General features: G+C 40.5%; 1 long non-coding RNA gene across 2 annotated transcripts in view; it reads right to left on the bottom strand.

Annotated features, from left to right (window-relative positions):
- Window positions 1–4316: 4316 nt before the first annotated feature.
- Window positions 4317–13553, bottom strand: part of LOC122237877 — a 30819-nt gene continuing 21582 nt past the window's right edge. The window contains exons 3-5 of one of the 2 annotated variants that reach the window (XR_006216594.1): window positions 8465–8541; window positions 6262–6483; window positions 4317–4473 (exon numbers count right to left, since the gene is read on the bottom strand). This is a non-coding gene — a long non-coding RNA (uncharacterized LOC122237877). The remainder of the gene's footprint in view (window positions 4474–6261; window positions 6484–8464; window positions 8542–13553) is intronic. The other variant, XR_006216595.1, reaches the window with a different exon arrangement.

The raw sequence follows: 13553 nt of genomic DNA, 5'->3' as shown, positions 1-13553 counted from the left end.
CTGCCCTGGTTAGACCTTCCAGTTGATGGTCAAAGGAGTGGTGAGGTCAGTTCAGACACATCCTTGCCTTGTCACCAATGTTAGGGGGCAAGCATTCATTTACCATTACCATTAAGTGTGTTATTTACCATTAAGTAGGTTAGTTGTAGGGGTTTTGCAAATGGCCTTTTTCAGGCTGAGGAAATTCCGTGTTATTCCTGGTTTTCTGAGACCTGTTAATCATGAATGGATTTTGGATTTTGTCAGATATTTTTTTGCATCTACTGAAATGATGTCTTTTGTTGAAGGACCGGCCTTGCATTTCCAGAATATTGTTAGATTCTTTTGCTAGTATTTTGTTATTTTTGCCTCAGTGTTCATAAGGGATATTTATCTGTAGTTTGCTTACCTTTTAATGTCATTTTGGTCAGTGTAATGTTGCTCTCATAAAATAAGTTTCCCTCCTCCCCCATATTATGGAAGAATGTGGGTAGAATTCATATATAGTTTCTTCCCTACGTGTTGGGTAGTATTCACCGCTGATGCCATTTGGGCCTCTTATTGGAAGATTTTTATCTGAATTCAAGTTTTTAAATAGAATTATACAGATTATTTCTTCAGTTTTAGCATTTTGGCTTTCAAGGAGATTGTCCATTTCATCTAAGTTACCGGATTTATGAGCATAGTTTTTCATAACATTCTGTTTATCTTATTTCTGCTCAGGCTGCTATAACAAAATACCACGCACTGTGGTTTTTCTTATTTTTTCTTTTATTCCTCCTTCCCCTGTCCCTGTCCTCCCTTCTCCCACCCTCCCTTTCCCCTCCTCTTCTCCTCCTCCTCCTCCCTTTTTTGGTCGTCAAACCAAAGAGTTTATTTCATTTATGGTTAGAAAGTCCTTCCCTTCATTTAGGGTTAGAAAATGAGAAAAAGTTCTTTTATGTTCACTTTTACACTTAAAAATGCTTTTTATTATGAATCATTTTACTTCTTCATTGCATTTTCTTTTTTTTAATTTTTTTTTTTTTCAACGTTTATTTATTTTTGGGACAGAGAGAGACAGAGCATGAACGGGGGAAGGGCAGAGAGAGAGGGAGACACAGAATCGGAAACAGGCTCCAGGCTCTGAGCCATCAGCCCAGAGCCCGACGCGGGGCTCGAACTCACGGACCGCGAGATCGTGACCTGGCTGAAGTCGGACGCTTAACCGACTGCGCCACCCAGGCGCCCCTCTTCATTGCATTTTCATTTCTACTAATGATGACATATGAGAGCTACTGATTTCACTATATTTTACATGTAGCCATTAACTACAGCATTAAGTAACTCTACTTTGTATGTCACTTGACTCTGGTGTTTTGTGTAATTCTATTGTGTCCATATAATTTCACTTGTTTTCCAATATCGACACCTTTTATTTTCAAATCTCTTTCTCTTCTGCTTTAATTGCGGAAACTTCCAAAACAATGGTAAATAAAAGATACGAAGTTGTTTGTTTGCTTCGGGACTGCATGGCGATACCTTTGGTGTTTGTTATTAAGTATAATGTGGGCTGTTGATGGAGATACTCTTTACCATGCTAAGAAAATCTCCCTGGTCCTATTTTTATTAATTTTTTTAATGTAATAATATCAAATACTGTGGCTGTCTATTGAGTTTATTTTTATTCCCTTTGACCCTACTAAAGCGATGAATAGTATTTTTGGAATTTCACTTCTGTATACCAGAGGACATGGATCTTTTGTTCTTGCATGTGGCTGATTTTGTCAGGACTAGGCCAGCTTCGTAAAATTAAACGAGATGGTCTCATCTCTCTCAGTGTTTTACCTTGGTTTTGCTTCTTTTACTCAAGAGTACTGTTGCTAATTCCAGTGGAGTGGGGGTGGGGCGGCAAGAGGTAAGGTGATATTTCTATGGTGGTCACTCCTTCTCCAAAAGGTCCTTCTTATCTTAATTCTGAACTCCATCGAGGTTATAGTAGTTAAAATTATTATAGGTAAAGAATTGGCTCCAAATTACCAAATAATATGCCCTATGAGCGTAATCTTGATTTACACATCAATTAGGAAGTACTTTATTGCTTAAAGGGACCTCAGACCTCATTAAGCCAACCTCCTCATTTGAAAAATGGCCAGATATAAAGTTGTTCTGTCAAGAGTCACACGGCTGTGAGTCACTCTACAAAGACAACTGTAATATATGTCCCTTGTGGGGGAGTTGAAATGTATTCCTACTTTGTTCTCTGAATCGCCCAGCAGTCGGCAGAATGGAGCACCGTAATTTGAACTTTGGCTGGTGACGTTTTGCTTCTTGGCCCTAATCTAGATCAAACTCTTTGCCCAGCAATTCACTTAGTAATGCCTGAAAAGATCTACTGATGAGATTATAGAATTGTGATCGTAAGCAGCAAAGAACAGGTAGTTAGGACGTGATGGGATGCCACACTAGGGACCCTGCCAGACTACAAAAATATTCTTATAAAGTGTTTTCCTCCTCTTACCCTTTCTTCACTCCCTCAACTGGTGGCCAAGTGCTGACCTGTCTTGCGGATAAGTTTATGTGGTCATCAGACGAGAATGGCATCCAACACGCACTCTTTCATTCATTCCACTAACGTCTAGTTACTTCCCTTCCTTCTGTAATTCTTTGAGTTTGCACCTCACCTGCGTTAGAATTAGGGCAAAATTACTTGTAATTGCGTGTGATACTAAGTCAACACTCAATATAATAATAAAATACTTTGCAGGGTATATCGTGGCTTCTTTAGTCCTCTTAAAAATTCTCACTTGATCCCAACTACGTTTCTGAAATGGCGAAAGAGTATTACTCTCCCCATTTGGCCCTTGAAATCAGGCTCAGAGGATGTGACTTGCACAAAATCTCACCACTGGTCAGCTTGGGCTCAGACCCAGTTTTTCTTACTCCTGGTCCCCTGTGTTTTTTGTTTTGTTTTGTTTTGTTTTGTTTTGTTTTGTTTTGTTTTGTTTTGTTTGTGTAATATACACACTGCCTCTTTGATAGGCTCCACACTGTCCCCACAGAGCCTGAAGCGGGGCTTGAGCTCACCCAATGCAGGGCTTGAATTCACAAGCCATGAGATCATGACCTGAGCTGAAGTCAGATGCTTTTTTTTTTTTTTTTTTTTTTAATTTTTTTTTCAACGTTTTTTATTTATTTTTGGGACAGAGAGAGACAGAGCATGAACGGGGGAGGGTCAGAGAGAGAGGGAGACACAGAATCGGAAACAGGCTCCAGGCTCCGAGCCATCAGCCCAGAGCCTGACGCGGGGCTCGAACTCACGGACCGCGAGATCGTGACCTGGCTGAAGTCGGACGCTTAACCGACTGCGCCACCCAGGCGCCCCATGAAGTCAGATGCTTAACCAACTGAGCCACCCAGGCGCCCCGTGCTAAAGATGTTACATAAATTAACTCATCCAATTTTCGTAAAGTAACTTGCCTGGGGCCACACAATTAAACGAGGGCCACTACTTTAAACTGCCAGAAAAGTTGTAGACAAATCTTTGTCAGAAAGTAAACAAGCTTGGGGCACCTGGGTGGCTCAGTCGGTTAAGCATCCGACTTCAGCTCAGGTCATGATCTCACAGTTCGTGGGTTCGAGCCCCACGTCGGGCTCTGTGCTGACAGCTCAGAGCCTGGAGCCTGCTTCACATTCTGTGTCTCCCTCTCTCTCTGCCCCTTCCCTGCTCATGCTGTGTCTCTCTGTCTCAAAAATAAACATTAAAAAAAAAAATTAAAAAAAAAAAAAAAAGAAAGTAAACAAGCTTAAGGTCCTAATTTAGATATCGGTGTTCAGGTGCCAAAGCAGTTCCCAAAATTTTGGATCAAAATGTCCATTTCGTTTCCAATTTATATTAAGTTTGGCCATTATTTTTTCCGTGGGCAGTAAAAGTACAAGGTTCTAGAACTGGATGAAATTTCAGAGATCAAGGTAAAATGTTTTCTGAGTGATATAATTGTGGCTCTTACCTTTCTTTTGACAGGAGAAATTTGAGAGAGCATTCCTTGGATGACCACACAAACAGCCATCACTTTTTTTTTTTTTTTTTTGAGCACTTGAAAGGAAACCTTTTTTCCTACAAGAGAAACGTTAAATAATTGAACCTCATAGATTGCACTTGGCATAAGCCCCAAAATAAAGTGGTAAGTCTGATAATGAGAGATTCTGAAGGAAGTGAACATGGCGGCACAAATGGTATAGGAGAACTCAACTTGGGTCCAGGTGGGATCTCTGTGAATCTGGGTAAAGAAGAGTGTGGCCCAATCAGAGCCATTTTTCTAGACAGTGCCTTGGAAGCAGAGAAACTAGACTAGGAGTCGAACGCACGAGTCATTTATCCACGTTTGTGTTAAAATGCAAGGGGAGCCCAGGAGCTGTGGGTCTGTGTGTTGCAGTCAAGTGGTCTGGATTCACGTCCATATCTGTCACTGCCATCTTGTGTGCAGTACTCTGCACGTGTATCAGTTTTCTTCCCTATAAAATAATAGAGACACCTAACTCATGAGATAATTACATAGAACATCAACTGTATGAAGTACTTACAAAGTCTGGCGTATATTAAGGGCACAGGGACTTCAGCCGCTATTATAAATGTCTGACCCCCCCTCTTCTACCTGATTTATTATCTCATTCGTTTTGAATAAAGGCACTGGGGGAAATAACATGTAATGTAGTACGTACGAACTCTCTAACATCCACACCCAGTTTAACTCAATACGTAAATCGCAAATTTCCCCTCAGGAGAACATACTTTACAGACTCCGGTTCAGGCCTTCCTCCAAAGTGGAGCCAGCCAGACCACGTGTTTTGCCCCTCACTAGGATCTCACCTGCATGTGGCTTATGTCATTAGTATAAACCTGGGAGGGGCGCCTGGGTGGCTCAGTCAGTTAAGCGTCCAACTTCGGCTCGGGTCATGATCTCGTAGTTCGTGAGTTCGAGCCCCGCATCGGTCTCTGTGCTGACAGCTCGGAGCCTGGAGCCTGATTCGGATTCTGTGTCTCCCTCTCTCTCTGGCCCTTCCCTCTCGAGCTCTGCCTCTCTCTCTCTCTCTCTCTCTAAAAAATAAATAAACATTTAAAAAAAAAAAAAGGATAAACCTGGGAAAGGGACATTTACCAAGTCTGTTCGGAGAAAGCCAGGCTGTGCCCGGTAATTCAGTTGGCCTTCACCGAAATCTGCTTCTCTCCACCAAGGAAAGCCTGCTGTTGTTTACAGACCCCTAAATGGGAGGTCATTGTCTCCTGCTCCTTTTTCATCCTTCTCAACTCTTCCCTTGGGCCCTCTGTCCCTGTCCGTGGGCCTGCCAAGGTTCTCTTGCCACAAGAATAAAAGGCGTTACACAAGGACATGCTTCCTGCATGTCTTAGTTCAGTGTCTGCTTCTCGAGCTTTCTCCAGACTAACCCCTAGTTGGTTCCCCCTCGGTGAGCCTTGGTCACCAATCCCCAGGCCTCCGCTTTTCTCCATGGCACTGGTTACTCTCTGAAATTGCCATTCCCTTGATCTTTCTCTGTCTCGCTGACAGTTGTGACAATTGTGCAATAGGACTTTAAGCGATGTCTGAAAATTATTGTTCTGTATATTTGATCCAGTTTATTAGTTGTGTATTGTCAGAAGATAGGTCTAGTCCCTGCTACTCTGTGATAGCTGGGAGGGGAAGTCCTTGATTCATAAAATTTTTTTAAATTTTATATCCTGTCCTAGTGACTACTCCAAAATATAACAGATTTAATTAATTGAATAAGCCAAATGAATTTGTGTGTCTGCCACTGTTGCACAGAATGATGAAATTATACAGTTGTGTAATTTTGGCAACTTATTCTCAAATAGTTCTACCCATGTTCTTACTTTGTCTAGAAGTTTTTTATACACCCCTTCAGTCAGTGATGCAGTTTCTACTTGCGTCTTTCATAGTTACACAACTTTTGCTGTATAATTCTTTTATATTTAGATACTTAAATACAAAGTCTTATTCATAAAGAAAATCAAGGGGATGACCACATATTTTAGTGGAAATTCTGAATAACAATAAAATTTGTAATATGTTACCACTAGCATATAAAGGAAAAGATATATAGTAAGAGGGATTAGTTCAAAAGTTTCAAATTCATTCATTTCTTATTTTAATGTATCAGTTTTGATCTCTTCATTTTTAAATAAATTGTATTAAGGCATGATGTAGAATAAATTCTTTTTCTATTGCTTCCAAGCACATCACCACAATCTTAGGGGGTTAAAACAACACAAACTTATCATCTCACAGTGGCGCAGGTCAGAAATCCACGTGGCGTTGGCTAATTTCTCTGCTCCAAATCTCACAAGGATGAAATCATAGTGTTGGCTGGCTGGGGTCTTCTCAGGAGGTTCTCAGAAGAATCTTTGAAATACACTGAGATTACTGGGAGAATCCAGGTCCTTGTTTGCTTGTGCAACTTAGGCCTTCCTAAGCTCCTCGAGGACTCTCCCCATATGGATGCCTAGATCTTAGCACCAAAAATAGCAAGTTGAATCCTGAAATGTTTGGAATCTCTCTAACTTACTTTTTTGATTCATCCCTTTTTAGAGACATAATTCTCTACTCTTGAGTGCTCATGTGATCAGATTGAGCCCACCCAGCTCAGCTCATCCAGGATAATATCCCTGTTTGTGCATCTAGAGACTTAATTACATTCACAAAGTCCCTTTTGCCATGTAATATAACACAGGCACAGGTTCGAGCGATTAGGACATGGACATCTTTGGGGCGGGGGGAGGGTTCTGCCTGTAATATAAAATATTCAGAGGAAAAGAAGTATAATGTTTAGAAAGAAAAAGAGCAAAATGATCAGAAAATGATAGATATTAAAGACAGGCATCACAGAGAAAGATCATGAAGATGTATAGGAATGCAAAAATATCTAGCACTAACTATGGCAAAAATCAGTGTCTGAAATCCAGTCAAAGAAGACCAGGAATGCAAAGTTGAAAAAACACAATCCATAATGAGGAGAAAAACCAACCAATGTCAACAAAGAACAGTCACAGGAGATAAAAGTGCATTAAAATAATTTTTAAACCTGTATTTTATTCATTTTTTAAGTAATTTTTATACCCAATGTGGAGCTCAAACTCATGATGCCGAGATCAAGAGTCACACGTTCTTTTCACTGAACCAGCCAGGCACCCGTGAATCTGTATTTTATATGTTAAAAAGAGGGGCACCTGGGTGGCTCAGCTGGTTAAGTGTCCAACTTTGGCTCAGGTCATGATCTTTGTGGGTTCGAGCCCCACATCGGGCTCTGTGCTGACAGCTCAGAGCCTGGAGCCTGCTTCTGATTCTGTGTCTCCCTCTCTCTCTGCCCCTCCCCTGCTTATGCTGTGACTCTCTCTCTCAAAAATAAACATTAAAAACAATTTTTTTTAATTAAGGGAAGATATAACACAGATTCAAATCATATTTCTAGGGATTAGAAACTACAAGGTCTGAAATGAAAATACACCAGATGAGATTAATGGTAGATTAAATATTGCAAAAGAAAAGTTTAGTGAACTTGAAATGATACCAATAGAAATTATTCTAAAGGAAAGATAAAAAAATAATGAAAAGACACCCGTGAGCTATAAGACAACATTAATATATGGATATTGGACATATATGGACAACCTAATATATAGATAAATAGCATCCACAAGGGGATCCTGAGAAACTTAACAGAAACCCATGGGGGAGGGGAAGGAAAAAAAAAAAGAGGTTAGAGTGGGAGAGAGCCAAAGCATAAGAGACTCTTAAAACTGAGAACAAACTGAGGGTTGATGGGGGGTGGGAGGGAGGGGAGGATGGGTGATGGGTATTGAGGAGGGCACCTTTTGGGATGAGCACTGGGTGTTGTATGGAAACCAATTTGACAATAAATTTCATATATTGAAAAAAAAAGTAGCATCCACAAGGAAAGGAGAGAGAGCAGGAGACCAAAAAAAGATTTTTTAAGGAAATCATGGCTGAAATTTTTCCAAATTTGATGAAAATTATAAATACAGAGTTCCAAAATGTTTAATAAGCCCCACACATATGAAATATAAAGGAAATATAAAGGAAGCTAAATCAAAGTGCCTCGTAATCAAATGGCTGAAAATCAGTAATAAAGAGAAAATATTAAAGGCAGTGAAAAAAAAAAAGACAACATTATACAGAGAAACAAAGGAAAGGATGATATCAGATTTCTGATTGGAAATAATGCAAACAAGAAGACACCAGAGCAACATTTTAAAAATACTGAAACGAAAGGGGGGAAAAAAACCTGTAAACCTTGAATTCTATACCCAGCAAAAATAGCTTTCAGAAACAATGGAAAACCAACTAAAAACTGTCAGAATCAAAATTTTCAGGACTCTGGATAATAATAAATATTCAGCATTCAAAGGAATACCAAATTAGAAAAAGGCAACCAAAACATGGCAGTAAAGCTTTGTGGCATTTCTACTCACCCTGGCCCCATGCATCCCTGGCACGGAAGTGATCTTGTTGATGGCAGAGCCTGCATTCCCACTGTGAGAGCCTGGTCCTTGGTTTCAGAGAGAGAGAAGCACACAGTATTTTCGAAGAAGTATGTTTGTCTGTTTTAACCTGTGTGGGGGTTACCTGAAAGTGCCTTTGTTTCCCCTGACTTGGAAATCATTCAGGGCAGAAAGATGGCTATATAGAGGGAATTAACTTATAATCGTTGCAAGGCAAATGAACTGCTGCTGCCTGGACAAAAGATTACAGCTGCAGCAAGCAACAGATGTGCCAAAAGTGGGAAGATGGCTTTTTTTTTTTTTAATTGGGGCATTCAAAAGTGACTACATATACTGAGGAACTAAAAAAGTCATGCATATGCCCAAGGCAGGATGTGTGCCTAGAAAAGACATGAAGGGGTGCCTGGGTGGCTCAGTTGGTTGGGCGTCCGACTTCGGCTCAGGTCATGATCTCACAGCTCGTGAGTTCCAGCCCCACGTTGGGCTCTGTGCTGCCAGCTCAGAGCCTGGAGCCTACTTCGGATTCTGTGTCTCCCTCTCCCTAACTCTCCCCACTCGCACTCTGTCTCTATCTCAGAAATAAACATTTAAAGAAATTTTTTTAAATAAAAGAATGAGAATGACTCTCCACTTTTAGAAAAGACTTAGAAAGACACTACACTGTCACCCCTGGCTAATCTCTAGGCCCAGCAGAAGCAAGAAGTAGGGGCTCAGAGTTGTAAATGGGCTGTCAAAGCACTGAAGGAGTGCCCCAACACATACTGAGAATGTTCTTCCCATTTCTTTTCTTTTTTTCTTTTTCGTTGGTTCTAGACATTCAAAGAAATCGCTGTCAAAACACCAACTGATCTCAAGCTAAAGGAACAGAGGCTTCAGAAATTTCACATGACAGAGAATATGGACTTGACAGAAATAGTTTTTAAAGGCCACTAAAAAACTAAACAGCTATAGTCCACAACTAACAACAAAACAAACCCTAAAATGGGAGGGAAATCTGACTTCCAGAGTTTCCATATTATATTCAAAATGTTCAGTTTTCAACAAAAGTTAGGAAGCATATAAAGAAATGAAAATGTATGGCCCATTCACAGAAGAAATTAACAAAAACTGAGGAAGCACAGACATCGAATTTATTAGATGAAGATTTTAAATAAACTGTTTTACATATGCTCAGAGAGCTAAAGAAAACCATAGATGAAGAGCTAAAGGGAACAAGGGGAATATCTCAACGAATAGCAAATATCAATAAAGACACAAATTAGGACCCCCTGGGTGGCTCAGTATCTGACTTCGGCTCAGGTCAAGATCTCGCAGTTCTTGAGTTCGAGCCCCTTGTCAGGCTATCTGCTGTCAGGGCAAAGCCTGCTTGGGATCCTCTGCCTCCCTCTTTCTCTGCGCCTCTACCATTTACACACGCTCTCCCTCTCTCAGAAATTGATAGACATTAAAATAATAATAATCATAAAGAGGCACAAATTATAAAAAGGAACAAAACAAAAGTCCTGGAACTAGAGAGTACAATACGTGAAATGAAAGAATCATCAGATTTGAGCAGGTGGAAGAAATAATCAGCACACTTGAAAATAGGTCAACTGAAATCCAACCTGAGGAACAGAAAGAAAAAACAATTTAAAAAAACCCACAGCTTATGGTTTGTGGTCAGTACATAAGAACCTTGGAAGCTATCACTCCATACGTATCATAAAGCCAAAGCTGAACAAATTGAAAAATCAACAATTCTTATATCCACAAGAGAAGTGACGACACTGAGCAAACCACTGCCCCCCAAATTGGAGAGACTGGCAGGCAAATACAGAGAATAATAGTCTTCTGGAGTAGAAACTGATGAGCTAAAACTTTCCCAGGAACCAATGCTGGGGGTAGGAAAACCTGACCATAATTGATGAAATGCTGAAGGCTCAGTGTGGACCAGTCTGAGAGTTTGAACCCCAGGGAAACCAATCACTAGGAGGTCCTCACACATGTGAGTTTTACCGCCTGGATTTCTACCGTGTTCTCACAGTGAATATGGGAGAAAAATCCACTTGTGCTTACCTAGCAAGGGGGTTGGGGCAGGAGGAACCATTTTAGAATATGCCTGACCATTCTGTTCTTAACAAGGTCTGCCTTCTGGAGAAACTATTTAACCAAACATATATCTGTCTTTTTTTTTTTTTTTTAAATCAGAGCCTAATTGACCTCAGGGAAGGAAATTACCCAATCCTGGGTGACTCTAGTCTTCTACATGGAGGCTAGAGGGAAGGGACGGGGGGATGGGAACCACTCAAGCCCCTTCTGGACTTACACATGGGAGAAGGAAAATACCCAATTTCAGCCCACTCTAGCTATCCTCTCTCACCTATGGGGAGTGGGGATTGAAAATCACGTGTGAAGCTTACAGTCTAGAAGCACAGCCTCACTGAGACTGAGACCTAATCATAGGACTATAGAATATTTCCCCTTGCCTACACTTTACCAGCACATTACTAAAGGCTTATTTACAGCAAATCCTTTTGCTGAGTGCATCATGCTCAGTTAAAAAAAGAAAAATTACAAGACATACTAAAAGGCAAAAAACATGGTTTGAAGACTAATGCAAACATCAGAACCAATCTCAGATATGGCAGGGATATTGGAAATTTCAGGCTGGGAATTTAAAACAATTATGATGAATATGCTAAAGGCTCTAATAGATAAAGTAGACAGCACGCAAGCAATATAAGCAGAGAGATGGAAATGCTCATAAAGAACCAAAAAGAAATGCTTGAGACCAAAAACACTGTAACAGGAATGGAGAATGCCTTCAATGGCTTTATTAATAGACTGGATGTAGCTGAGGGAAAAAACCTCTGAGCTTGAGAAGATCTTAATAGAAACCACCAAAACTGCAAAGCCAACAGACAAAAGACTGAAAAAAGCAGAACACAATATCCAAGAACTGTGGGGACAACTATAAAAAGTGTAAAACATACAGCTTATAACAAGATTATAACAGAATAAGAAGGAAGAGAAAAAGGAATAAAAGAAATATTTGAAACAATAATGACTGAGAGTTTCTCCAAATTAATGCTAAACACCAAACCACTGATACAAGAAGTTCAGAGAACACCAAGTATGATAAATACCAAAGAACTATACCTGAGTATGGGGAGCCTGTGTGGCTCAGTCAGTTAAGCATTGGACTTCAGCTCAGGTCGTGATTTCACGGTTTATGAGTTCAAGCCCCGCGACCGGCTCTGTGCTTGACAGCCCGGAGCCCAGAGCCCACTTTGGATTCTGTGTCTCCCTCGCTCTCTGCCCCTCCCCCACTTGTGCTCGCTCTCTCTCTCTCTCTCTCTCTCAAATAATAAAAAAATAATTTTTAAAAAACTGTACCTGGGTACATCATTTTCAAAAAACAGTAAATAAAAGAAAATCCTGAAGAAAGCTGGAGGAGGGGGGGACCTTACATATAGAGGAACAAAGATACATCTAAACACAAAACTTCTCCTCAGAAACCATGCAAGCATGAGAGTGATGTGAAATATTTCAAAGATTCAAAGAAAAACCCCAGCAACCTAGAATTCTGTATCCTGTGAAACTATCCTTCAAAAGTGAAAAGGAGGGGCGCCTGGGTGGCTCAGTCGGTTAAGCGTCCTACTTCAGCTCAGGTCATGATCTCATGGTCCGTGAGTTCGAGCCCCACGTCAGGCTCTGTGCTGACAGCTCAGAGCCTGGAGCCCGTTTCAGATTCTGTGTCTCCCTCTCTCTCTGCCCCTCCCCTGTTCATGCTCTGTCTCTCTCTGTCTCAAAAATAAATAAACGTTAAAAAAAAAAAAGTGAAAAGGAAATAAAAACTTTCTCAAGCAAAAATTGAGGGCATTTGTTCCCGGTAGACCTGCCTTGCAAGAAATATGTCTCTTGAGAGAAAAGGAAGATGCTGTGAGTCAAAAATTCAGATCTACTAAAAGACAAAAAGAGCATTGGAAAAGGAATAATTGAAGGTAAAATAAAAAGTTACTGTTTTTACGTTTAATTGATCTAACAGATAAGGGTTTGTTCGAAATAATAATAAAAGCAACGATGCATATATATATGCTTCTATATAATGAAAATGAATTATAACAATGATATTAGGGAAGAGATGAAGGAATTAGCCTTATTTTGGTATTGTAAGGTGCTTACACTACCTGGGAAATAGCATAGTGTTACCTGAAAGTAGGCTCAAGTTAGTTGTATGTGTACATTGCAAACTCTAGGGCAATCACTGAATAAAGGGGAGAAAAGTATAAGTGATATGCTAAAAAAAGGAGAGAAAATGGAATGACATTAAATGCATAATTAAAATGGCATAAAGCAGAGGGGAGCCTAGGTGGCTCAGTCAGTTAAGTGTCTGACTCTTGATTTCGGCTCAGGTCGTGGTCTCACAGTTCATGAGTTCAAGCCGCGTGTCAGGCTCTGTGCTGACAGTGCAGAGCCTCTTGAGATTCTCTCTCTCCATCTCCTTCTGCCTCTCTCCTGCTCTCTCTCTCTCTCTCTCAAAATAAATAAATAAACAAAAAAATGTTAACGACATAAGGCAGAAAAAGATTGGAAGAAAAAATAAGAACAAAGACAACAAATAGAAAACCAATTCACCAGATATGGTAAATATTTATCCAACTATATTAATAAGCACTTTGATGTGTATTTATTTTTGAGAGAGAGAGACAGAATGCAAGTGGGGGAGACACAGAACCTGAAGCAGGCTCTGGGCTCTGAGCTGTCAGCACAGAGCCCAATGCGGGGCTTGAACTCATGAACCACAAGATCATGGCCTGAGTTGAAGTCAGAAACTTAACCAACTGAGCCACCCAGGCACCCTCAATAATCACTTTTTTTTTTTTTTAACGTTTATTTATTTTTGAGACAGAGAGAGACAGAGCATGAACGGCGGAGGGTCAGAGAAAGGGAGACACAGAATCTGAAACAGGCTCCAGGCTCTGAGCTGTCAGCACAGAGCCCGACGTGGGGCTTGAACTCACGGACCACGAGATCATGACCTGAGCTGAAGTCGGATGCTTAACCGACCGAGCCACCC

This window comes from Panthera tigris, chromosome B1, assembly GCF_018350195.1.
Source record: "Panthera tigris isolate Pti1 chromosome B1, P.tigris_Pti1_mat1.1, whole genome shotgun sequence".
NCBI lineage: Eukaryota > Metazoa > Chordata > Mammalia > Carnivora > Felidae > Panthera > Panthera tigris.
Note: the sequence above shows the minus strand (reverse complement) of the source record. Positions and strands in the feature narration are given on the sequence as shown.